Raw genomic sequence first — 27240 nt, 5'->3', positions numbered from 1 at the left:
GAAAATAGGGTGTCTTCCAGGATGCAGCATATGTCTTAAACAAATGGTCACTAGACTGATGATGCTGTGTCTCCACAGATAGAATATGTACATCCAGGAACAAAGTAGGAGTAGTCTATTTTACTATCAATCCTGGCAACTCACTTGGGTAATCCATGCTTCCTATTCCCATGACTTTAATTTCTGCAAGTATAGAGGCCCTGGGTCCAGCAAAAACTACAAGTGGCTTCCTAGTCACTGTGTTCCTCTCATGTACATAGGCCAGCAGGCAAAGGAAGGCGTTAGGGCACTTGCAGGGACAACTGATCCTGATCATCTTGAGGAAATAGGTTGCTGCTACATTACAGGGGCAAAGAGAAATATGTCTGGAACTCAGGGAACCCCTGCGGCATCTCTTGGTGCTCCCACGCCCAGATTTAACTATGTATGGGAAATTAGTCAACCTTGCCTGACAAAGCCGTGACAAGCCACCTAGGCCTACAGAAATACTAGCCAAGAATGAAAGGAATCTAGAGTGTTGTAGGTGAATATCATTTATAGCGCCAGGACCAACTGCAGTTGTGGGTACATAGATTGCCCAATTAACTCTCTCAAGTGTTTGACATGAGTGGTGACTGACTGACATCTTGAAATATGTGTTGGGGAGTTCCTGCTGTGGCCCAGGAGCTTAAGGACCCAGCATTGTTTCTGCAGTGGCTTGGGTCACTGCTGAAGTCGTGGTTCAATCTCTGGCCCAGTGCAGTGGCTTAAGGATCTGGCATTGCCACGGTTGTGGCATAGGTCAGAGCTGCAGCTTGGATTTGATCCCTGGCCCAGGAACTTGCATATGCCACAGGTGTGTCCAAAAAAAAAAAAAAGAGGAAGAAGAAGTAAAAGAAAGAGAAAAAAGAAAAGAAAGAAGGAAGGAAAAAGAAAGGGAAAAGAAACGTGTGTTGGGATAGAGTGAACTAAAGGGAAGCTTGAGTGCATATGAGTGACACAAGGTGTGGACTATAAAAGGACAGTATTTGTGCTTTTCTCAACAAAGCCTCTTTCCCCATGGCTTTCTTCTTAGGCTTTCTGAGTGTGCCATCGGGCTAAGTGTATTTTCATTTCCAATGGTCAGCTATTATGACCTTCTTTTAAGGACTGCCCTCCAACCTCATTGAGAGCTAGAGGATCAGTGTTTATATCCTGCCTTATCTCCCTCCCAAAGGAAGCCCTTCATCAAAGACTATCAGGGGCAGGATTGCGGAAGCCCAACACCATTTTCAGGGTGTGAACAACTCTCAGGTGTAATTTACACTCCCAGGTTTCCTCCTGGAATATACTAAAGCCCACCCTCTGCAGGACTTGTGCTTGAAATTGCTCTTGATTGTCTTCTTCCCTTACCTGTTCTGTCTCTCCTCCTCCACTCACTAGTCTCTTCTCAGAGCATTTCCTTCAGAAATTATTTGCATGAGGCTCTGCCTGTCAGGATCTTCTTCCCAATGTATACTCCTAATACATTCCCAAACACAGACAAGTTACCAAGTGTTTGAGGGTAATGAGAGGTTTCATTGCTGCAATAGAAACATCTTTAAATGGAATACTGGATACTCTTGTCCCATCTTCCTCCGTATGACCATCTTCCTCCACAGGCCACACCTCAGCAATGTCGCTTGACCCATTTACTCCCATGAAACTCTTCTCACTTCTCTATTTTCTTTGATTCCCAAGCACTCTTACCTCTAGTTATAACTACTCACCTCTGAATCCAAATTCTCCTCTCTCCCCCAATCAGTTCAGAGCCTACTGAAGACTCATAAACGTGCTCTGCTAAAGAAAAGCCAGTGTGCTCTGGTCTAGTCTTTATCAGCAAAGAAGAAGCAATTGCCCCAGTTGTCCCACATCACACATGCTTAGATGTCTTGTATTGTGGATGACTGAGAGTTGCCAAAGAAAGGACTCTGGGCATACACAGTAAAAGGCCCATGTAGATAAGACTCCTATGCATAATTTATTGAATTTCTACCCTCATTGTCAATTCTTGTGTTGGTTTTCTTATCAATGTATTTCTCTCTTTCTTTGGAGTTATTCACGCTTGACAGCACCCCTCACCCACTTTCTTTCTTCCTCACCTTCATCCTTCTGGTCCAGTAATTGCAGTAAATATTCCTAAAGACACAAATGTGCCTCTCAGTCCTCGAATCAGATGCCTCTTTTGTCCAAATATAGCCTGCCTCTAGTTGGGGGTGGAGGTGGGGGAGTTCTCAAGAAATAGGATGTGGCTGTGATTCAGGAAGTCTAGGGAGGATTCTGAGTATCCTCATCTTTCATAAAACTCCAGTGGCATTCCTGACATGCTTTTCCAGCTGAGAACTGCTGCCCGAAGTCATTCTCTCTACAGCTTTGCTCCATTCCTCACTTGTTACCAAATGGACATTCCCCACTATGAAGGAGAGGACATTTCAGCTATGAGAGTGAGTAAAAGACTCACCATCCCTGAGAACTGCTTTTGTTCTGGAGTAAGTTCCAGATTGGGTGAGAGTATCCTTTGCAATCAAAAGAGCTTAAGTAACACAACTAGTATGCTGTGATGGTTAATTTTTTTGTGTCAACTTGATTGCTTTCGGATGTTGCTGGGAAGGTTTTTTTGTTTGTTTTGTCTTTTTGCCTTTTCTAGGGCCGCTCCTGCGGCATATGGAGGTTACCAGGCTAGGGGTCTAATTGGAGTTGTAGCCGCCAGCCTATGCCACAGCCACAGCAACTCGGGATCCAAGCCGTGTCTGCGACCTACGCCACAGCTCACGGCAACGCTGGATCCTTAACCCACTGAGCAAGGCCAGGGATTGAACCCACAACCTCATGGTTCCTAGTCAGATTCATTAACCACTGAGACACAACGGGAACTCCTGGGAAGGTGTTTTTTACATGAGATTGAATTTTAAATCAGCAGACTTTTAGTCAAACAGACCATCTTTTGTAATGAGGTTAGGTTTCATCCATTCATTGAAGGCCTTAAAAAATAGACTGAGGGACTCCAAGGAAGAGAGAATTATGCCTCCAAACTGTCTTTGAGCCTGAGGTGCAATGTTAGTTCTTCCCTGGATCTCTGGCAAAGCAGCCTCTTTTTTTTTTTCTTTTTTTTTTCTTTTTGGCCCCACCAGCAGCATGTGGAAGTTCCCAGGCCAGGGATGGAACCCACACCACAGCAGCGACCCAAGCCACTGCAGTGACAATGGCAGATCCTTAATCTGCTGGGCTACAAGGGAACCTCAGCATAGCAGATTTTAGACTTCTCAGCCTCCACAACTCCACAGTCTCTTCAGCCAGTCCCTCAAAATCTCTCTCCCTCTTCATCTCCTTCTCCCTCTCTCAACAGATAGATGATGATCAAGATAGATAGATAGAGATACATGTTTTTTTGGAAAACGTTAACATATGCATTTACTGGTTTCTTACTCATTGTTCTTAGCGCCAAAATAAACCTGGCCACTGGATAATCAGAATCATGCCCTGAAAGAGGCTGCAGTTTCTGTATGGTTGGAGATGGGCTCATTGGAATGAGACCCAAGGCCTGGACTGGATGTTGATGTTAACACTCTCATAACTGTTAAAGGACAGGTTTAACATGACATGCAATGAATAACTACAAAGAATTGTGCATAAATTTTAAAAAGGTACTTTATCAATGAACAAATGTCCTGGTTTTATCTTTTTTTTTCTTTTTTTTTTTCTGTCTCTCTTGTCTCTGGGGATCCTGAGGAGCAAAGTCCCCCTGACATTCAGGCTCATGACTCTCAGTGACAAATTTCTGACAATTAGCTTCTTTCTAACTAGCTTTCTTCAGAGTTCACAGGAGCACAAGTCCATTCCAGCAAAAACATTGTACTGGAACAGGAAAGACTCTCTTTCTTGTTTTTCCCTTAAGCTTCCGTGAATCTTTTCGCAAGTTTCTTTAGTTATGTGACACAAAAATGTTTCTGAAAATGTGGCAACCAATGAATCAAAGTGAGAAACTACCCACCTTCGAGGCAGACATTGATCTTGAGTGCTTTTCTGAGATATACGCATCATTTCAGTGAGCTCATGCTTTCACTCATTTTTTTCTATGCCCTTTCTCACCCAGTGGTGCCTCAGTTTCCCTAACCTGTCCACACTCAACAGAACGCAAAGGAATATAGACCGATCTGATCATTTCTAATGGAGTTTTGGATGAGTCATCATTTTCTAAACAAATAAACAAGGGTCAAATATCTGCCTTCAACTAAGTGACGTGTTCTGTAGAAATCTTTGGAGTCATTAACAGCCTGTCTGGTTTTTTTCCTCCTTTTTCTTTGCTATATTTTCCTTCACTCATCCAGAACCTTGATGAATACAGAAATCATTATCTCTGATACTTTGGCTACCGGCTTTAATGCATTCCCAGAATGTGTCCACACTTCCTGCCTCCAACCCTCGGAAGCCTGTCCCAGGCTTCTCGGCATAATGGGAAGACCCAGGGGAAGGGCTATTTAGGGGAAAGGAGGAACTCGGGCTCTCTGTAGTGTCCTGTTTCTCATGGCTTTTCCCTAGAGCTCTCCTTGCAGGCCGCAACCCTTCTCCCATCCCACAGTTATTAAGTCATCATGAATTCCAGCTCTAACTGCGTGAGAGACCTTGTTTGTCAAAGATGCAAGGAAGACAAACACGCTACATTTTTTATTTCTGCCTGACAGGATCATAAATATTTTCACTTCCAGCCATCCTGGTTGAGTAGTGAGTTAGTGTTGTGATGATCTGAACAGAAGCCCATTTTGACCTAAATCAAGTCCATGACACACTTTCCAGCCCCCTCACCCTCACACTTTTACAAGAAGAACCTGGTGTGCAATACACTCAACTGTTTTGATGCTGTAGTGAGGAGACTATGACTGACTCACAAAAGACCATCACGGAACATCAAGATGTTTACCTTTGCCCCATTCCTGATCCCACAGGAAGCTTTGGGAGCTAAGCTGCGATCCTGTATGTCTGCTGAGTAACTTACCTGCAATTTTATTTTATTTTATTTTTAAATTTTTTGTGTGTGGTTGTACCTTCAAATGAATGCTTTGTTTCATTTTGCTAGTGATCTTTAGAGATGACTTTATTTTATGATTATGTTGCAAGGTTCCAAAGTCAAATCTGCTAAACAAGGTATATTCAAAGAAATTTAGCATCTATCCCCCGCCTCCCCCCCTCCCCCACTTTTTTTGTCTTTTTAGGGCCCCACCCTTGGCATATGGAAGTTCCCAGGCTAGGAGTTGAATTGGAATTGGAGCTGCTGGCCTAAGCCACAGCCACAGCAACGTGGGATCCAAGCTGTGTCTGCGACCTACACCACAGCTCATGGCAATGCCAGATCCTTAACCCACTGAGTGAGGCCAGGGATTGAACCCACGTCCTCATGGATACTAGTCAGGTTTGTTACAGCTGAGCCAGAACAGGAACTCCTTACCTGCAAATTTAAAACAAACCCCTTTGAGGAGAGGATTGGATAGGAGATTTGGAAATTTAGGGTTTTGGGGGACAGTAGTAATTGTCAAATTAAAGAAAATTGAAGTAAAGCACTTCCTTCTTCTTCCCAAAGTTTGGGGTGGGCTGGGTATTAATGGCAAAGGATCATCTCTTTCTAAAGAAATATCCTCACAAATCTCTTCAGAAACAGAGTATGTCCCTCTCCCATACTGATTTCTTCTTTGTGTCCTTAAACTGGGTGAGAGGTTTAAAAGTCATAGAACAAGATTTTAAGTATTTACTTTGAATATTTGCATATATGGTCACTTGACTTCAGAATTTCTCACCTAGAGTATCTCGGTACCTTGATCGAAATTTCAATTTTAACATCCTGTTACATATATAAAATAAAAAATAGAATTACAAAGCGATTAAAGGCAAATCTAAAAATATTAGGAGGAGGAGTTCCCATCATGGCTCAGAGGTTAACCAACCCGACTAGTATCCATGAGGATTTGGGTTTGATCCCTGGCCTTGCTTGGTAGGTTAAGAATCTGGCATTGCTGTGAGCTGTGGTCACAGATGCAGCTTGAATCTGGTTTTGCTATGGCTGAGGCATAGGCTGGCAGCTACAGCTCCAATTTGGCCCCTAGCCTGGAAACTTCCATATGCCACAGATGTGGCCCTAGAAAGACACACACACAAAAATTTTAAAACTTTTTAAAAATGGCAGAGGAAAAATAAAGGAGCACGAATAGTTTAGACAATTTTAAAATAGAAAAACACAGGTATGTGTGTGTGAGATCTCTTGCCCCATTAGATAGGATATATTGAAGACCCTAGAGTTTTAAAATAGTGTGGTATCAGGAGGGATAAATTAGGAGTTTGGGATTAAGAGACACACACTACTATATATAAAATAAACAATGAGGTCCTACTGTCGAGCACAGGGAACTATGTTAAGTAACTTATAACAAGCTATAATAGAAAAGAATCTGAAAAGGAATGTATATATGAATCAATTTGCTGTACACCTGAAACATTGTAAAGCAACTATACTTCAATTAAAAATAAGTTAAAATAATAGTATTGGAGTTCCCATCATGGCTCAGCGGAAATGAATCCAATTAGTATCCATGAGGATGCAGGTTCAATCCCTGGCCTCTCTCAGTGGATCGGGGGTCCAGCATTGCTGTGAGCTGTGGGGTAGGTCACAGACACAGCTCGGATCCTGCGTTGATGTGGCTGTGGCAGTGGTGTAGGCTAGCAGCTCCAGCTCCAAATTGACCCCTAGCCTGGGAACTTCCATATGCAGCAGGTGTGGCCCTAAAAAGCAATAATAATAATAATAATAATAATAATAATGTAGTATCATCATAGGAGAAGAGAAATAAATCAGTGAGATAGAATAGAGAACCCAGGCACAGATCTATGCACATGTGGGACTTGGTGAGCAGTAGAGAAGTCATCAAAACCCAGCAAAGAAGGATAAACTATTCAGAAAAAGAGCTGGAAAACTGGCTCATATTTTGGAATAAAATAAAATTAGATCACAATCTTAGAAGTGGAAGAAAACCCAAATTTTAGATCAATTTTACATTAAAGCAAAAGTTTAAAACTATTAGATAAATATATAGAAGTTTATCTCTGTGACTTGAGGATGGGTCAACCTCCTAAACCAGACACAAAGAGCGCAACCCATAAAAGAAAAAGTCAGTAAATTTGATTATATTACAATTGAAAACCTCCTTTTGGCCAGAAACTCCAAAAACAAATTTAAAAGACAAGTGTCAAGAGTTCCTGTTGTGGTGCAGTGGAAAGAAATCTCACTAATATACATGAGGATGTGGGTTCAATCCCTGGCCTCACTCAGTGACTTAGGTATCTGGTGTTGCTGTGGTGTAGGTTGGTGTAGGTTGCAGACGTGGCCCATGTTGCTGTGACTGTGGCATAGGCGGATTTCGACCACTAGCCTGGGAACTTCCATATTCCACAGATGTGGCCCTAAAAAGCAAAAAGTAAATAAATAAATAAAAGACAAGTGGCAGACTATCAGAACACACTTGCAATATACATAGCAAATGAAGGATTTGTGTCCAAATGTACAAAAAACTCCTACAACATAAAGACAATGTGGAAATGTTGCCAAATGAGGAACAGACAATTCACAGATGAAGACACTCAAACAGTAAATAAAAATGTAAAAGAGGAGTTCCTGTCATGGCTCAGGGGTTAATGAATCTGACTAGGAACTATGAAGTTGCAGGTTCGATCCCTGGCCTTGCTCAGTGGATTCAGGATCTGGTGTTGCCGTGAACTGTGGTGTAGGTTGCAGACATGGCTCGGATCCCACGTTGCTGTGGCTGTGGTGTAGACCGGTGGCTACAGCTCCGATTAAACCCCTAGCCTGGAACCTCCATATGCCGTGGGTGCAGCCCTAGAAAATGTAAAAAGACAAAAAAAAAAAAAGTAAAAGATCCTCAAACTTCTAGCAACTATGGAAAATAAAATTGATACTAATTTATATATTTAATATATATATTAAAGAAGTCATTAGGGCCGGCCCTAATCCAGTGTGACTTGTGTCCTTATAAGAAAAGGAGATTAGGGAGCTCAGGGGAAATGAATCCAACTAGTAACCCTGAGGTTGAGAGTTCAATCCCTGGCCCTGCTCAGTGGGTTAAGGATCTGGCGCTGCCATCAGCTGTGGTGTAGGTCGCAGACATGGCTCAGATCTGGCATTGCTGTGGTTGTGATGTGGGCCGGCAGTTGTAGCTCTGATTCTACCCCTAGCCTGGGAACCTTCGAAAGCAAAAAAACAACTAACCAACCAACCAACCAACCAAAGAAGAGGAGATTAGGACACAGAAGCACAGAGGAAAGACAGAAGGAGAAGGTGGGCCTCTGCAAGCCAAGGAGAGAAGCCTCAGAATGAAACCAAAACTGCTCACACCTTGATCTTAGACTTTGAGATTCCAGAACTAAGGGGAAATAAATTTCTGCTGTTTAAGCCACCCAGTCTGTGGTATTTTATTATGGTAACCCTAGGAAACTAATACAATATTTCGGATGATTATTGCATCACAATCTTCTATTGGTAAAAATTTGCCTCCCAAAATAAAGAACACTTACTCTCACACAGAAGTTCCAAACTCCCTTCCAAACAGGTAGAAGTTAAGTCTCTGTCTAAAACTCTACTGTCTAATACGTTAGCCAATTGTGACTCCTGAGAACTTGCTTTGTGGCCAATGTGGCTAAGAAGCTAAATTTTTAATTTTAAGTAATTTTAAGGCCAGCTTTCCATCAAGCATAACCATTTACAGAGATGCCAAATCTACCCACAGTGGAAACAAACAGTTGCATTATTTGCATTACAGTGTGTTTCATTACCTTCTTTCCACTCCAGAATTATATTTTGTTTGACTTTGAACAACCAAAGGGCCACTGAGATATGTTCACAATGTCAAAAAGCAAGCCCTCTGCTCCCCAAATATGAATTTAAACTTTTACCTTTGACAAATCAAAACTTCCTGACATTTTAAAATATCCTTCTTCATACTTTCAGCCACTGAATTTTTTTTTTTTCTTTTTCTTTTTTTGGCCATCTTGCGACCTATGGAGTTCCTGGGCCCTTCCTGGGCCAGGGATCAGATCCAACCTACACAATGTGGATCCTTAACCCGCTGTGCCAGCCCCTATCCCAGCACTCCAGAGATGCTGCTGATCCTGTTGCGCCAAAGCAGGGGCTCCATTGCTGAGTTGTTGTTTTTTAAGTAGGGGTTTAAACTCAACTATAAAAATCAAGAAAATATGTTCTATGGTGTTTCCTGGGAGGTAAGCATTATGATTTTAATATTTCAAGGTTGACATGGATTTTGGAGTGAGCCAATAATGAAGTTAAATATGGTGAAAGGCCACACTGAAGAAAAGGAAGGGTATCCCTCCAAGACTGAAATATTTCAAGGTTGACGTGGTTTTTGGAGTGAGTGAATAATGAGGTTAAATATGGCGAAAGGCTGTACTGAAGAAAAGGAAGGGGTATCTTTCCAAGATTGAGAGGAAAGAGGCCCACACAGGGAAGAGCAGACCACAAATTTTAAAGCTCATCAAACACTTCACCCTACTCTTTACTTAATAATTTAGGAGATGACAGTTCTGAGAAATAGGTGATTGAGCCAAAAGAAGATATCTAATTAGTGGCAGGGACAAGTGGATACATCAGGCCTCTTGACTCACTATCCATTTTTCTTTCCACCACATCAGGCTGCCTTGAGCAGAGGACAGGTGGGCAAGGCAGTAACAGAGGGCCCCTTAAACAGAGATTTCAACCCCTGCCCTGGAAGAGCAGTGGAACCAGTCTCCCCTTTTAACTGTGAATCCTTTGAGGGAGCACCTTGAAGAGAGTGTTAATGAACCTGGGGTGGAAGAACTGGAGCTGGAAGACAGGACACCTGGCACTTCTATAGGTTGACTGAATGCCAGCAAGTTTGTTGCCCATAGTTCCAGGAAATCACTTTTACTTAACTTGTGGTAAACGTTTTATCGTAGGACAAGACGCTGACACTTTACAAAATGCTTTTTTTTAAGAGAAGGAGACACTCAGATCACAACCCATGCCACAACCCATGGGTGTAGCTAACCCATGAAGTTGGGAACTGGATATTCATACATTCTTTAAGAGCAGTAATGATGAGTATCACATTATTAAGGTATTTAAGTCCCATTGGACATCTTTAAGAGAGTGATATAACAGTTTTATTTTGAAATATGAATATTTAAAATATGCCAGAAATTACTTCCTCTCTAGTGATTTAAATGTAGATATTGACCCAAGAATGTATGAGGGCTGAACCAGTTTTTCAGGATCCTTTGAGGATTCATGGACAAGAGTGTGGGGACCACTGCTTGCTCTGGCACTGCATTATCTTTGCCTGTGTGACAGTGGTGTGGACAAGAGAATGCTGGACCTTCTACCAACCAGGTTCAAGTTCCAGCGCTCACAAGGCTCACTCTCCCACCCACAACATTCAGGTCTACACTCAGAAGTCACTTCCTCCAAAGCCTTCTCTGGCCCACTTGTAAAGCAGCAGGCTCATGCCTTTTGCCATAGAACTACATGGCTTTGCTTCGCAGCACTTACCTCTCTGCAACACTGCACAGTTCTTTGTCCACCATCTGCCTCCACTAGAAGGTGACCTCCTTGAGGGCAGGACCTGGGTCTCTCTTGTTCTCTGTGGCATCTTCTGAGCTTAGGACCTCAGGGTGAGATAGATTGGTTCACCCAACATTCTAGCCCCTGGACTTGCCTGACCCTGGCGGACAGCAAGTTCCCTGTGACCTAGCAGTTAAGGATCCAGTGTTGCTACTGCAGTGGCTTGGATTGCTGCTGTGGCTCAATTTTGATCCCTGACCTGGGAACTTCCACATGTCCTGGGCGCAGCGCTCCCCCCCCCCAAAAAAAAAGACATAGTGGACAGAGGCAAGGCGCAATCACCACGACAAATAACAAGCAACTCTGCAGCCCTGCTGAATTAATAAGCACAGGAACAGAAACAACACAGCCACAGCACTCCCTTCACTTCTGCTTTCCTAGCTCTTAAAAAATCTTCACAGACCAAACACAGATTGGAAACCATGAGATAGAGAATGCTTTAAGGACTCTTTTTTAAAAGTACAAACAATATGAATACGCAATTTAAGAAGGCAAACAATTTTTAGTTACTTAGAAAACACAGATGCATGCTAATTGTGTTCCAATCTCAGCAGCAGGGGCGGGGGGGAGGGGTCAAGGAAGAGTCTTGAAGAACAGGGTGTTCTTCAAGTGTGTTCTAGCAGAGGCCTGGTGTGAGCAAACATGGGCAGGTGCAGTAAAAGGGCATTGAACTCGGCTCGCAGAGAGGGATCACTGCAGGGGAAAATGAGAAGCTATCTATTGGGTCTGTCATGACCTCCATCCCAGGCTAAGTTCGTCAAGAGGGTGACCCAGACAGAGGCCAGCATGTTTAAGATGGTGGCCTAGGCCTCCCACCCCTTGCAGTCTCACTCTCCTGGAGAAGCACCAACAGTGGAGCCAACAGCAGGAGCACATCGGTCAACCAGCTTACTGTGATCATGGGGTCCACAGTGATTAAGTGCCCCTCATGGCACATACTTCTAGAAGGGATGCACATGGCAGCCTCATGGTGAGGGGGGAGTCCACGGGGTGATGAGTGACACTGGGTTGTTTGCCTCAGGCCAACCCAGACTCACCCCATTACTCAGGCCAACCCAGACTCACCCCATTACTCTAATCCTTTGACCATCCATAGGTAGAGGGAGTGCTTATCAGCTCTGGGCAGTGGAGAGAATCCAGATGATGGGGGGCAGGGGAGAAGGTCTCAGAGAAAGAAGCTCAGCCCGGACAGAAGGGGTCAGCCCAGAGATGAATTGCCATATCCTCTCTATCTCTGTCTGCAGGATCTGCTTCACCACTGTCCAGTGTCTGGCCCAAGATGGAGCCCATATGGCGGTCAGCAGCCAGGAAGCAGCAGAATGTGGACCAGGCAGTGGCAATGCTGCAGGGGGAGGGGCTGAGCGTGACAAGCAGGGTGTGCCACCTGGGGAAGGTCAAGGACCAGGAGCGGCTGGTGGCCACAGTGAGGGAGAGTGGTTATCATTTCTCTCTGCAGAACACGGAACTTCTGGGATAGAGATTCCAAAAGATCCACTAGGAAGAATCTTTAGTATTACTCCTACCCATGCCTGGTATAGAACACTCTGAAGCCAAAAGAGAGATCATTAGTCTAGAATAAAGGCAAATTTGGCTGTATTTCACAAAAGTGTCCATACTAGTATTCCTTATTGGATATTGAGTATTCAAGTGTGGCATGAAAACAAAAAATTGGTCCTGGCCCTCAGAATGCTTCGAGACAGAGGAGACAAGTGGATGAAGGCAGAAGAGGGCTCTAATCCTGACCTAACCTCCTCTTGCTCACTTTCATAATCCTCAGTCTCCACTTCTGTCTGTATGTGCCCCATTCATACGTGGCTCCATCTGCGTGTACCCCTTCTTTCTCTTCCCAAGGGAAGCTCTGTGGTTCTTGTCTCCTTGATTGAGGTGTACACCCAGAAGCTGTAAGTATGAACTTCTGTGGCTCTAGAGAAAGCACACAACCCTATTTGCCAACAAAAGGGGAAATGTCCAAGAAGATCCCAGGGCCAGCCATTGCTAGGTGGGGCACACCTACATAAAGTTTGATCGGTGGGTGTCTCAGATCTTCTTTCTCTAGAAGGGACACACATGGCACCTTTTACCCCATCAATGATCTTTGCACTTGCTGCTGAAGGGATGTATTTCTAGGCACAGGCCTAGAAATCCAATTGAAATTCTCCCCAGTTACCATACTTGTCAGCTACTTCCCTTTCTGTTCACAGAAACTAGGGGCCTACAACCTCAGTAAAACAGCCATTCTAGGACTCTCCCAGAACTGGCATCAAAGATCTAGGTGAACTGTCTACTGCCAGGAGTCACTGATGCAGACTTCAGCCAAATGATACGGACGAAGGACAGCTCCTGCTCCTGCCCCACTAAGCAGGAGGGTGCCTTCCCCTGCCAGGCCATGCCCCACAGGGACCTGGAGTTTCAGACCTCAACCTATGGACTCTCATTCTGATGCTCCAATCCATAGCCTTTGGGATCAGCAGCAGAATCAGGACTTCAGTCCTCTGTGAGAGACCAGCCCAGAGTGCCCACAGCAGCCCTTCCACAAAGACACTAGGTTGCAGGATGTGGAACCATGTGACTCCATCTACATGAGCAACACTAACCTTTTGACTTTCCTTTAGCTATTTGAGGACTCAGCCTTTTGGGTGCATATGAAGGGACTCCATGAAATAAAGATACAGGTTTGAGTGAGGCAGTGTCCTTTGTAGATCCGGATTAATGGAACCCCAGAAACTTAATGATGGATAAAAGATAGTACACCATCCCTCTGCAGGCTATTGCCTATTCCTCTTTCTGAGTCTGATGACCCATCTAGCGCTGGGTAAGTAAAAGTCTCTGCAGAGCCTACATATCCCCACCTGCAGCCCTTCACTCATCCCTATGGGAATCTTAACTTCACAGCATCCCACAGGAGTCCAGGGCTCATGGGGACACATCATCACTCTCAGCCCCACCTCCTCTTTCCAGGCAGAGTGGGGTGGCCCAAGGACTGTGTGGGACTGGTGTTCTTCCTGTGCTCTCCAGATGCCAGCTACATCAATGGCAAGAATATCATGGTGACTGATATGATGAACTCAGGGCTTAAGTTTGCCTCTGGATGTGAACGCCCCATGTGGCCCCATCGTGTTGCAACACCTCTATTAATGATACACACTCTAAAATACACACTCTAGTTCAAAACCTTCCGTGCCAGAAATAATAAAGGGCATCAGAAAAGAGGGCTTATGGTATGAAACTATCATTAAAACCAGCTAAAATAATGTCAGCTTTGCTAGAAAATAAAATATGTGCTTGAAAGTCGTAGGGGAAAGGAAGGAGCTAAAAATAGAAAGGGAGAGGGCCGTAAGGAAGAGGAAAATGCATTTTGAGGACACTGTAAATGCTTCCAAGTAGATAATCTCCTAAATATTTCTATGAGGTTGATGTTTACATCTCTAATTAATTCTATGGTTGAGGAAGCCAAGACTTAGAGAGACTGAAGAAAAATGCTTTAAGAACACACAGCTAGTCCACAAGCAGGAACTGAACCCCAGCTTTGGCACAAGAGAAAAGGACCATGATGGAGCTGGAGGTGTCTAAGGGGAAAGATCAGCTCTTAGGTCCTCACTCTTCCCCAGATCCCCATCCTAAGAGACTAGATTTAGCCTACCTATATCCATACAACCCAGCATTCCACAGATATGTGCCAGGGCCATAGCTGTTACCTCTTACACAATAAATTTAGAACCTTGGTGCCTGAAAGTCAGGGACAGCAGCAGACCCTATGTGTATTCAGCTCATATCCCCTTGGCCCACATCTAATTCACAAGCATCTGCAGTGGATGATTCCCATATACAGTGAATGCTTCACTTCTCTCTGTGGTCACAGTACTGTGCTCTGCACATGGGAGCAGTTAGTGCCTGCACGGAAGCCAGCCCAAAAAAGGAACGGAGTTGAGGGATTAGTACCCCAGCTGCTTGCCACGTGGGACAATTGCTGAAACGTGTTCTACACAACATCTCAGAGGGTGCCCAGCAGTGGACTCCAGCCCACAGTGATAACTTGCTCTTAAACACACACTTGATTGGCTCTTCTTCTTTCCCTGACTCATTCCCCATTCCCTCATTATTCTCCCCTGGTTCCTCCCAAGGAAACTACCTACATCTAAATGTTGGCCTGCGAGTGTGCTTTTGGCGCAATCCTAACTAAACTGGAGACAAAACCTTTCACCTCACATTTATAAATAAAAGGCTAAAAATGCAAGTTGAAACAACAGTATGGCTGAAAATCATTCACCCTAAAGTATAAGTCAATTATTATTTACAATAAGCACACACAGTTGGAATCAGATTATCTTTCTTTCAATAGGCACAGAGAGTTAGAAATCAGGATAGTTGTAGCATGATAGTTGAGGAGAATGATTATCAAGTTTGGAAAGAATCAAAGAAAAATAAGAATTTCTGCAAATGACTAACGTCAGACCCTTTCTAAGGTTATTAGGAAGGGGATAGTGAGCAAGATGACACTGAGTACCTAGAAGATAAGGAGGAGTTAACCCTAGAGAGGTGATACAGAGCAGGGACAGAGAACAGGACCTCAAAACCCCTGACGGTCAACAATGCTGTCTTCACAACGTTTCTGAACCTCTACCTTCCTCATTTGTTCTTGGATTCACAGAAGACTCCTGGAGGTATCTGCAGCCCATAAAACTGTGTGCACAGGGAGGATTCTGGGAAGATGGCAGAGTAGGAAGAACCAGGAATCTACCTCCCCACCTAGACGACAAATGCACCAGCAGAATCCACCTGATGTAAATATTTTGGAACTCTGGAGTCTGTTGAAGGCTTGCAACTTCCAGGGGAAGACTTGGATATTAAATTGCCATTAATTTCAGCCAATTTCTTTCTTTCTTTTTTTTTTTTTTTAAACAGTAGCAATTACCCATCCCCCACCCTTAACCACCTGGTAAGAGGGGAGCTGTGCATGTGTTCCTGGAGGAGTTTTCACACAGCTCCCGGGAGCCAATGTAAACCAAAAGGACCCCATTCTCCAAATATCAACCAAAGGCTCTGACTGATGATTGCTGCTTCTGATCACAGAAGTGCAAAGAGGCAGAGAGTCACTGTTATCACACTTCCCCCCATTATTGCAAGCCTCTTGCAGAAGGACTTCTGGGGGAATTTAAAAGGCAGTCACTTTCCGCTTACACTTCATTTTTTGCCTTCTTCCCCCCCCTTTGGGAACCAGACATTAAAGACTAGGACATTCAAAAACAACTGTGTATCCAAGGAAAATTAGAAAGTGACTTGCAAGCCCAAGGCTCAGAAAAGATCTAAGAAGATTTTAAGTTTGCACTCACCCCTACAACATTTAAAAAAAAACAAACAAACAAAAAAAACAAACAAACAAACAAACAAAAAAACAGCAAACCCCGGGGAAAGGGAGGAATCTGATTTCCAGAGTTTCCACATTATTACATTCAAATATTATATTATTACATTCAACAGCAACAAAATCACAAGGCATACAGGCAAAGTATGGCCCATTCAAAGGAAAAAAAATCAACAGAAACTGTTCCTGAAAAAGACCACATGGCAGGTCTACTTAACAAAGACCTTAAAATAATTATCTTAAAGATGCTCAAACAACTAAAGGAAAATGAGAAGAAAGGCAGGAAAACGATTGATGAATGACACGAAAATGTCGATAAGGAGAAAAAAACTAAAAATAAACCAAAAAAAAAAATCCCTGATCTGAAAATTAGAATAACTGAAATGAAAAATTCACTAGAGGGGAGTTCCCGTCGTGGCGCAGTGGTTGACGAATCCGACTAGGAACCATGAGGTTGCGGGTTCGGTCCCTGCCCTTGCTCAGTGGGTTGACGATCCGGCGTTGCCGTGAGCTGTGGGGTAGGTTGCAGACGCGGCTCGAATCCTGCGTTGCTGTGCCTCTGGCGTAGGCCGGTGGCTACAGCTCCGATTCAACCCCTAGCCTGGGAACCTCTATATGCTGCGGGAGCGGCCCAGGAAATAGCAACAACAACAACAACAAAAGACAAAAAGACAAAAGACAAAAAAAAAAAAAAAAAAAAGAAAGAAAGAAAAATTCACTAGAGGGATTAAAAGGCAGATTTGAGCAGGCAGAAAAAAAAAAAACCAGTAAACTTGAAGATAGGACAAAGAAAATTATTGAGTCTGATGAACAGAGAGAAAAAAAAAATTGAAGAAAAGGGAACAGACCCTGTGGGGCATCATCATATGGACCAATTTATGGATCGGGGGTCCTAGGAGGAGTGAGAGAAAGGGGTCGAGAGAACATTTAAAGAAATAATGGTTAAATTTTTTCCAAATTTAGTGAAAGATATGAGTATAAACATTCAAGAAGCTCAGTGAACTCCAAGTTAGATGAGGTCAGTGACACAATAAGTTACCCCCACACATGCCTTGGGCACAACTCCACAGATCTGTGCACAGTGGTCTTTACGCCTTCTCTCTACCCCACACCGTCTCATTTCCCATTTGACTCCACCCTTCCCCCGTCATCTTCTCCACCTCTTTGTCCTAACCTAAAGATAAGGCTAGGACAATGCACTCATTCCAGAGAAGTGCCACTTGGGTGGTTGCAGTTGACTTAAACTCTTATACCAGAGATGGAATTAGCTCTCCAGAAAAACCCTTCTTAGGGCTACTTGTGCCTGTAGTCTGATTTGAAGATGCCTCACTGGGGAGTTACAGGGGGACACACTCTCTCCATCACCAAGAAGCAGACAAGTTAAGTGTAATCCATAAGACTTATCCAGAAGCTTGAGAAACTTCAATGTACAAGGAAATTCTTTTGATGTGGGCGTGGCTGGCGCTGCAATTTAAAAAATGACAACAGAAGTGCATTCTATCAAGTTTAGATATAGGAATGTTAAAGTAAAAAGGCACATCATTTTATATTGAGTAATCTGTAGGAGAAAGACAACAGGAAAACCTGATCCACATTAAATGTTCCTTAGCTGAGATGGGTAATAAATTGTCTATGAATTTGAAGAAAATGTTACAATCTGCCCAATATTATTGTCAAATCCACAGTTCATATTCAAATTACATTTGAGTATTTGAAATACTCATTTCAATATTATTGTACCTACAGTACAAACTCAGTGATCTAAACAGTTCAATTAATAGTTGACCATTAGACTGGATTTTTTAAAGGCAATACCAAAATATGCACTGCCTATAGGAAATACATTTTAAATATAAAAACACAAATAAGTTAAAAGAAAAAAGGATGAAGAAAGATACACCATGCTAGCTAAACAAAGGAAAGCTGAAGCCATATTAACATCAAACAGAGTAGATTTCAAAGTAAAGAATATTACCAGGGATAAAATCATTTCATGATGATAAAGGGGTCAATTTTTTATAAGCATGTAACAACTCTAAATGTTTATTCATCTAAAAAGTATTTCCAAATACACAAAGCAAAAATTGATAGAACTGCAAGAAGTAGACACAATTACAGTCAGCAGTCTAACACCTCTACAAAAGATGTGAAAGACCTGTCCATTGATAACTACAAAACTCTGTTGAAAGAAATTTTTTTTTTTTTTTTTTTTTTTTTTGTCTTTTTGCCATTTCTTGGGCCGCTCCCGCGGCATATGGAGGTTCCCAGGCTAGGGGTCCAATCGGAGCTGTAGCCACCGGCCTACGCCAGAGCCACAGCAACGCGGGATCCGAGCCGCGTCTGCAACCTACACCACAGCTCACGGCAACGCCGGATCGTTAACCCACTGAGCAAGGGCAGGGACCGAACCCGCAACCTCATGGTTCCTAGTCGGATTCGTTAACCACTGCGCCACGACGGGAACTCCTGTTGAAAGAAATTTTAAAAGACTTAAAATAAGAGATATACCTTGTTTGTAGATTGGAAGGCTCAATATTGTTAGGATGTTAATTCTTTCCAGATTAATTTATAAATTCAGTGCAACACCAATCAAAATCCCAGCTGGTCTTTTTCTGGGAACTGACAAACTGATCCTAAAACACCTATGGAAATGCAAATGAGAAAACTGCCAAAACAACTTTGAAAAAGAACAAAGTTGGAGAACAAATATTACCTAATTTCCAGACTTATTTTTAAACTCTAATAATCAAGAATGTAATACTGTTCCCCAATATTAGAAAATTAAATATATACCTACCTTATAATCCAATCATTTCTCCTGGAAATATTATCCAAGAAACTCTTGAGGACACAGGTATGGAGTGAACTCACAGCAAAGGCTTGACTCTCTAAATGGACACCATATGTGACCCTGTAGATTAAAGTAGTATATCTTTTTCTGACTTATCAGATTTTCCAAATCTTTATCTTCATTTGTACTCAGAGACATGGAAAATATCCACAGGTATGTCTGGCCTACACAACAGCACATACATGTGGGGGTTTTGGTACACTATACTGTATCCTGCGGCTTTTTTTTTTTTTTTTAAGGGCTGCACCTATGGCATATGGAAGTTCCCAGACTAGGAGTCAAATTGGAGCTGCAGCTGCTAGCCCATATACCACAGCCACAGCCACGGCAGATCCGAGCTACATCTGTAAACTATGATGCAGCCTGCAGCAACACCAGATCCTTAACCCACCGAATGAGGCCAGGGACTGAACCCACACCTTCATGGATACTAGTCAGGTTCTTAACCCACTGAGCCACAACAGGAACTCCTCCTGTCAAGCTTTAAAGGGAACATCTCAGGGAGTTTCCGTCATGGTTCAATGGAAATGCATCTGACTAGCATTCATGAGGACACAGGTTCAATTCCTGGCCTCTCTCAGTGGGTTAAGGATCCAGCATTGCTGTGAACTGTGGTGTAGGTCACAGATGCGGCTTGGATCTGGCATTGCTGTGGTTGTGGTATAGGCCAGCAGCTATAGCTGATTTGACCCCTAGCCTGGGAACCTCCATATGCTGTGGTGTGCCCCTAAAAAGGCAAAATAAAAAATAAAAATAAAGGGAACATCTCAATATTGTAAATAATTTCCTTTATACTTTGGCCAATTTGATTCTAAGAACAATTTGTTCCTATAGACTCATTAAGTAAATTGTCACCGCACTTAAAGTCAACTGAAGCACAAACTATTTGGTTTCAGCAAAACAGTTTATCATAAATAAAGTACATTATAAGTGTAGAAGCTCCTTTTCTCCTAACATGACTTTAGAAGAAGTGATTGGTTTCATCCAATCATTAAGCATTTAATCATCTGGATTTTGCTCTGACCTGGCCATTGAAAGTTCTTTTGGCTTTTTCCTTCAAGTTTACCTTGATTTTTGTCAAAGACAAGAATCATATTCCAGTGTTGACAATATCATTTAACTTTAATCTTTAGCTGATATTTGAATTCCCTCCATAATACCCCTGCAAAATGATCATCCATCCTCTGTCTGGATAACTATAGTGTTAGGGAATTCACTATTCCTTACGGCAGTATATTTTATATACGGATAGCTCTGAGTGTCTGAAAATACGTTCTTAAATTGAGCTGAAAAATGTCTCCCCAGGAAGTTCCCGTTGTGGCTCGGCAGTAAGGAGCCCAACTAGTATCCATGAGGATGTGGGTTCCATCCCTGGGCTCGCTCACTCAGTGGGTTAAGGATCCAGCATTGCTCTGAGCTGTGGGGTAGTTCGCAGATACAGTTCCAATCCCATGTTGCTGTGGCTGTCGTATAAGCCAGCAGCTGTAGCTCTGATTTGACCTCTAGCCAGGAAACTTCCTTATGTTGCCAGTGCAGCCCTATGAAGAAAAAAAGGAAAGAAAAAAAAAAAAAAAAGAACAGTGAAAAAGCATCACGATTAACAAGCAATAGGAGTTCCTGCTGTGGCACAGTGGATTAAGAATATGACTACAGCAGCGTGGGTCTCTGCAGAGACACGGGCTTGACCCCTGGCCTGGCACAGTGAGTTAAAAGCATCTGTGGGGCGGAGCAAGATGGCGGAGTAAGACGTCGCTCTCACCTTCTCCCACAAACACATCAAAAAGCCACATCTATAAGTAAGAACAATTCAAACAGAACATCTACTGAACACTGGCAAAAGAACTTAAACCTCCAAAAAGGCAAGAAACCCTTGATATAACTGGGTAGAACAAAAGAAAAAGAGAGAGAGAAAAGAAATCAGGAGGGGACTAGCATTCCTGAGAGGGAGCTGTGAAGGAGAAAAGGAACCCGCATCCTGGTGAAGCCATTTAACCTACCAGGAGATCAGCCGAGATAGAGGGACCTTGAAGCAGCTGAGGAAAGCACAGCAGCTGGACTGAGGACCAAACAGAGTGAGAGCCGCACAGATCATCTGCGCCACCGCCCGGACACCACAGCTTGAGACGCTCGGGTGGGGGCTGGGCGCTGAGACTGAGGCTCTGAAGGTCAGTTCCGGGGAGAGGACTAGGGTTGGCTGTGTGGGGACAGCCTGAGGGACTGAGGAGCTAAGGAGTAGTGTGCTATGGGCTGGGGAGTGGAACACCACAGCAGAGGGAACCCGGGAAGAGGTCTGGGCCGACAGAAGCAAGCTGCCATGGTTGGGGAGGGCGAGAGGAGGAAGGGCGGACCGCTGTAGGAATCTCCCTGCGCATGCGTGGGCTCTCAGAGGGCGGAGCGCCTCTGGCCCAGGCCTCGGGTGGTGAGAAGCCACTAGCTGGGGCTACAGGAGACCAGGCGTTTCTTGAGTTGGCTGTGGGCAGCCGCACATCTTGTGTGGGCTAAGGGCATTGGGGGGAAAAGTGCGATGTGGTGCCTCTTGTGTGATCTACAAGCGTCAGGTATGAATCACAGAGGTTGTCTCAGAGGTAGCCTGCCACCACTGGGGGCCAATGAGAGGGGACCAGTCACCTCAGAGGTCCGCAAAAAAAAAAAAAAAAAGAGGGCACTGCAACTGAGCACCACCTGTTGTTGCTCTCATTCCCCTGGGTACACACCCACCCTGCTGCCACCACACCGCTGCCAAACGCTCTGGGCAGTGCCCAGACACTTGATCACTGTCCCTTCCCAAGACCCTGCAAGGAGGGTGGGCTATGCAGGACAGTGTGCTTCTTGCATGGTCTGCAGGTGGTGGGGGCAAAGCACAGCAGTTATCTCTGACTCCAGAGGTGGGCTTGGCCAACCACCACTGGGGGGCCCTGAACAGACACCACCTTTGGCCCCAGTCACCTCAGAGGACTCTACAGAGGAGGGCATTGCAACCAAATACCACCTGGTTATTGCTCTTGCACCCCTAGGAGCACACCAGCCCTGCTGTTGCCACTGCCAAACACTCTGGGCAGTGGCCACATGCTTGACCACTGTCACTTCCCAAGAGCCTGCAACTAGAAGTAGCTTGTGCAGCACCTTCTGTGTGGGCTATGTGGGATGGGGTGCATCTTGAGTGGTCTGCAGGTGGCAGGGGCAAATCACAGCAGTTATCCCTGACTCCATAGGTGGGCATGGACAATCACCACTGGGGGGCCCTGAACAGAAACCATTTGCAGCCCCAATCACCTCAGAGGGCACCACAGAGGAGAAAATTGTGATGGAACACCACTTGTTGTTCTCGCTCCATGAGAACACACCCGTCCTGCTGCTGCCACTGCCAAATGCTCTGGGCAGCGTCCAGAGGCTTGATCACTGTCCCTTCCCAGGAACCTACAATTAGGAGCAGCCTGTGCAGCACCTCCTACATGGGCTAAGCAGGAGGGGTTCTTCTTGCATGGTCTACAGGTGGTGGGGGCAAACCACCACAGTTATCACTGACTCCAGAGGTGGTCATGGCCCAATACCACTAGGGGTTCCTGAACAGGCACCACTTGTGGCCCCGATCACCTCAGAGGAAGGTGTCGTGATTGAACACTACCTTTTGTTGCTCTCACTCCCCTGGGAACTCACACACACTGCCACTGCCGAATGCTCTGGGTACCTCGTAAATTTGCCTAAGTCTCAATACCACTTCCCAGAGCCCTGCAACTAGGAGTAGACTGCGCCACCTTCATGAAGGTCCTTGCTGTGTTAAGAGCCCAGCAACCAGGCACTGACTACTAGACCTACCCACTGCCTCCTTCTTCCTGGAAACACACTCGGCACCCTGGGGATAACAGCCTGATCACACCAAAGAAAGAGACAGCAAATATCCAAACTCCCACACCAAAAATAAATAGTAACCCCCCACAAAATACAAAGGGGAGCTCTTGCATAGACGTAGCCCTCCAAGACTACAGTTTGGCTTCCCTAAACTCACAGAAGAAAGAAAAACATAAGCAGGATGAAGAAGCTCAGGAACCATTCCCATTTAAAAGAACAGGAGAATTCACCTGAAGCAGCAAACAATGAAATAAATAGACCCTGGCAGTCTGACAGACACTGAGTTCAAAAGGGAGAGAATGAAAATACTGAAGGAATTAAGGCTGACTATCAAGGAATTAAGAGGGGATATGAACAATAATGCAGATTACTTTAGAAAGGAACTAGAAAATATAAGGAAAAACATGGCAAAATTAGAAAATTCATTTGCAGAGATGGAAATAGAGCTAAAGGCACTAAATAGCAAAATGAATAATGCAGAGGAATGAATTAGGGACTTGGAAGATAGAATAATGGAAATCACCCAATCAGGACAGAAAACCAAATGAAAAAATATGAAAGCAGTATAAGAGATCTATGGGATAATATAAAGCAGGCAATCTATGCATAAGAGGAATTCCAGAAAGAGAAGAAAAAGAAAAGGGGATTGAAAATATATTTGAAGAAATTATGTTTGAATACATTCAAAATCTAAAGGGAACTGATATCAAGATACAGGAAGTACAGAGGGCCCCAAACAAGTTGAACCCAAATAGGCCCACACCAAGACATATTATAATAAAAATGGCAAAAGTTAGATAAAGAGAGGATTCTAAAGGCAGCAAGAGAAAAAGAGTTAATTATAAGGGAACTCCCATAAGGCTATCAGCTGATTTCTCTACAGAAACACTACAGGCCAGAAGAGAGTGGCAAGATACATTCAAAGTTCTGAAAAGAAAAAAATTGCAGCCTAGAATACTCTATCCAGCAAGAATATCATTTAAAAGAAAAGGATGAATAAAGCATTTCTCCGACAAACAAAAGCTAAAAGAGTACAGCAATACTAAACCCATTCTAAAAGAAATACTTAAAGGTTCTCTAAATAAAAAATAAGAAGAAGAAGAAGAAGAAATAGTATGGAGGAAACCACAATTAGAAACCAATCACTTAAATAAGCCAGCTAGCTTACAAACCTAAAAGTGGGAAAGAAAAAAAAAAACTACTGTAAAAGCAATGATAAACACAAGGAACATCAAAAAGACAACATGAAGATGTTAAAAAAAAGACTTCAAAATCATAGAATGTGGGGAAGGAAAGTAAGAAATATATGATTCCTTTTTTTTTTTTTTTAACGTGTTTGAGCCTATATGACTATCAGGCTAAAGCAAGCAGATACAGAAAGGGGTTAACATACTTAAAAAACAAGGCAACCACAAATCAAAACTACACCAAACATTGCATTCACAAAAACTAAAAAGAAAAGTACACAAGCATAAAATAAGTGGAAATCATCCAACCAAAAAAAAAAAAAAGGAAGGAAGAAAAGAGAAACATAGAATCAACTGGAAAACAAAGTTTAAAATGACAATAAATACATATTTATCAAGAATTACCTTAAATGTCAATGGACTGAATGCTCCAATCAAAAGACAGAGAGTGGCAGATTGGATAAAAAAGCAAAAACCAACAATCTGCTGTGCACACGAGACCTACCTTAGGACAAAGGACACACATACATTGAACGTGAGGGGATGGGAAAATATATTTCATGCTAATGGACAAGACAGGAAAGCAGGAGTTGCAGTACTCATATTACATAAAATACTCTTTAAAATAAAGGCCATAAAGACAGACAAAGAAGGACACTATTTAATGGTAAAAGGATCCATTCAAGAAGAGGATATTACAATCATCCTCAATACATATGTCCTTAATATAGGAGCACCCAGATACCTACAACAAATACTAACAGACATAAAAGGAGAAATTTATGGGAATACAATAAAGGTAGGAGACTTACCCCACTCCCATCATGGACAGATCCTCTATACATAAAATCAATAAGGCAACAGAGATCCTAAATGACACAATAGAAAATTTAGACTTAATGGACATTTTAAGGACCCTACATCCAAAAAACATCAGAATATACATTCTTCTCAAGTGCACATGGAAAATTTTCAAGGATTGATCACATGCTGGGGCACAAAGCTAACCTCAACAAATTTAAGAGTTTATTAAATGCTTATAATTCAAGCATCTTCTCTGATCACTATGGCATGAAACTAGCAATCAACCACAGGGAAAGAAATAAGAAAAAACTAACTACACGGAGACTAAACAGCATGCTTCTAAAAAACCATTTGGTCAATGAGGAAATCAAGAAGCAAATTTAAAAATACCTCAAGACAAATGATAATGAAAACACAACCATTCAAAATCTATGGGATGCCACAATAGCAGTGCTTAGAGGGAAATTCATAGCAATACAGGCCTTCCTCAAAAAAGAAGAAAAAATCTCAAATCAAATCTTTTAACCCACTACCTAAATGAATTAGAAATGGAAGAACAAACAAAACCTAAAGTCAGCAGAAGGAAGGAAATCATAAAGATCACAGAGGAAATCAATAAAATAGAGATTCAAAAAACAATAGAACAAATCAACAAAACCAAGAGCTGGTTCTTTGAAAAGGTAAACAAAACTGACAAACCTCTGGCCAGACTCACCAAGAAGAGGAGAGAAAAAACCCAAATAAACAAAATAAGAAGTGAAAAAGGAGAAATCACAGTGGATACTGCAGAAATACAAAAAAACCATAAGAGAATACTATGAGCAATTATATGCCAACAAATTTGACAACCTAGAAGAAATGGACAACTTTCTAGACACTTACAACCTGCCAAAACTGAATCAAGAAGAAATAGATCAATTGAACAGATTGATCACTAGAAATGAAATTGAATATGTCATAAAAACACTCCCCACAAATAAAAGTCCAGGGCCAGATGGCTTCACAGCCAAACTCTACCAAACAGTCAAAGAGGAAATGACACCCATCCTCCTTAAATTTTCCAAAAGGTTGAAAGAGAAGGAACACTCCCAAAGACATTCTATGCTGCCAGCATCATCCTAATACCAAAACCAGACAAAGATACTGCCAAAAAAGAAAACTATAGGCCAATATCTTTGATGAATATAGACCCAAAAATTCTCAACAAAATTTTAGCCAACTGAATCCAACAACATATAAAAAAGATCATACGCCATGACCAGGTGGGATTCATTCCAGGCTCACAAGGATGGTTCAACATGTGCAAATCAATCAATGTCATACCCACATTAACAAAAGAAAAGTCGAAGACCACATGATCATCTCAAGAGATGCAGCAAAACATCTGACAAAGTCTAACATCTATTCATGATAAATACTCTTGCCAAAGTGGGTATAGAGGGAATATACCTTAATATCATAAAAGCCATTTATGACAAACACACAGCCAATATATATAATGTCCTCAATGGAGAAAAGCTGAAAGCCTTCCCACTAAAATCTGAAACAAGGCAAGGATGCCCATTCTCACCACTTTTATTCAACACAGTGTCAGAAGTCCTAGCCACAGCAATCAGACAAACAAAAGAAATAAAACATATCCAAATTGGAAGAGAAGAGGTAAAATTGTCACTGGATGCCCTTGATATGATCCTATATATAGAAAATCCTAAGGACTCAATCCAAAAACTACTCGAACTGATCAACAAATTCAGCAAAGTTGCAGGATATGAGATTAACATTCAGAAATCAGTCACATTTCTGTATACTAACAATGAAATGTTAGAAAAGGAATACAAAAATATAATACCTTTTGAAATTGCACCCCAAAGAAGAATCAAATACCTGGAAATAAACCTGACCCAGGAGGTGAAAGACTTTTATGCTGAGAATTATAAAACATTCATCAAGGAAATCAAAGAGGATTCAAAGAAATGGAAAGATATTCCTTGCTCCTGGGGTAAAAAATTAATATTGTAAAAATGGCCATGCTACCCAAAGAAATCTACAGATTCAGTGCAATCCCTATCAAATTACCCATGACATTTTCCACAGAACTACAACAAACAATCCAAAAATTCATATGGAACCACAAAAGACCCAGAATTGCCAAAGCAATCCTGAGGAACAAAAACCAAGCAGGAGGCACAACTCTCCCAGTCTTAAGGCACTATTACAAAGCCACAGTAATCAGGACAGTGTGGTACTGGTACCAAAACAGACATACAGACCAATGGAACAGAATAGAGAACCCAGAAATAAACCCAGACACCTATGGTCAATTAATTTTCAACAAAGGAGGCAAGGGTATAAAATGGGAAGAAGACATTCTTTTCAGTAAGTGATGCTAGGAAAACTGGACAGCCGCATGTAAATCAATGAAACTGGAACACACCCTCACATCATGCACAAAAAATAAACTCAAAATGGCCTAAAGACTTAAACATAAGACAAGATACTATCAAACTCCCAGAAGAGAACATAGGCAAAACATTCT

The 27240-nt window shown here is 42.7% G+C and overlaps 2 long non-coding RNA genes across 4 annotated transcripts in view; one reads left to right on the top strand and one right to left on the bottom strand.

Moving 5' to 3' along the window:
- LOC146401699 (uncharacterized) overlaps positions 1-21205 on the bottom strand; it is a 31861-nt gene extending 10656 nt beyond the window's left edge. For 2 of the 3 annotated variants that reach the window (XR_014809249.1, XR_014809251.1), the window contains exons 1-3: positions 20862-21205; positions 18811-18924; positions 18522-18655 (exon numbers count right to left, since the gene is read on the bottom strand). This is a non-coding gene — a long non-coding RNA (uncharacterized LOC146401699). Of the gene's footprint in view, positions 1-1371; positions 1480-18521; positions 18656-18810; positions 18925-20861 lie in introns of all 3 variants that reach the window. The other variant, XR_014809250.1, reaches the window with a different exon arrangement.
- Positions 2310-15515, top strand: LOC106504468 (uncharacterized). Its single transcript, XR_001297958.3, has 3 exons — positions 2310-2508; positions 9132-9273; positions 11896-15515. It is a non-coding gene; the product is annotated as an uncharacterized LOC106504468 (long non-coding RNA).
- Positions 21206-27240: the final 6035 nt, after the last annotated feature.

This window comes from Sus scrofa, chromosome 7 (assembly GCF_054392235.1).
Source record: "Sus scrofa isolate SSC_HxYL_T2T_F1_AM1 chromosome 7, Sscrofa_HxYL_maternal_Yorkshire_Landrace_v2.0, whole genome shotgun sequence".
Taxonomy (NCBI): Eukaryota; Metazoa; Chordata; class Mammalia; order Artiodactyla; family Suidae; genus Sus; species Sus scrofa.
This window is presented reverse-complemented; position numbering and strand designations above follow the sequence as displayed.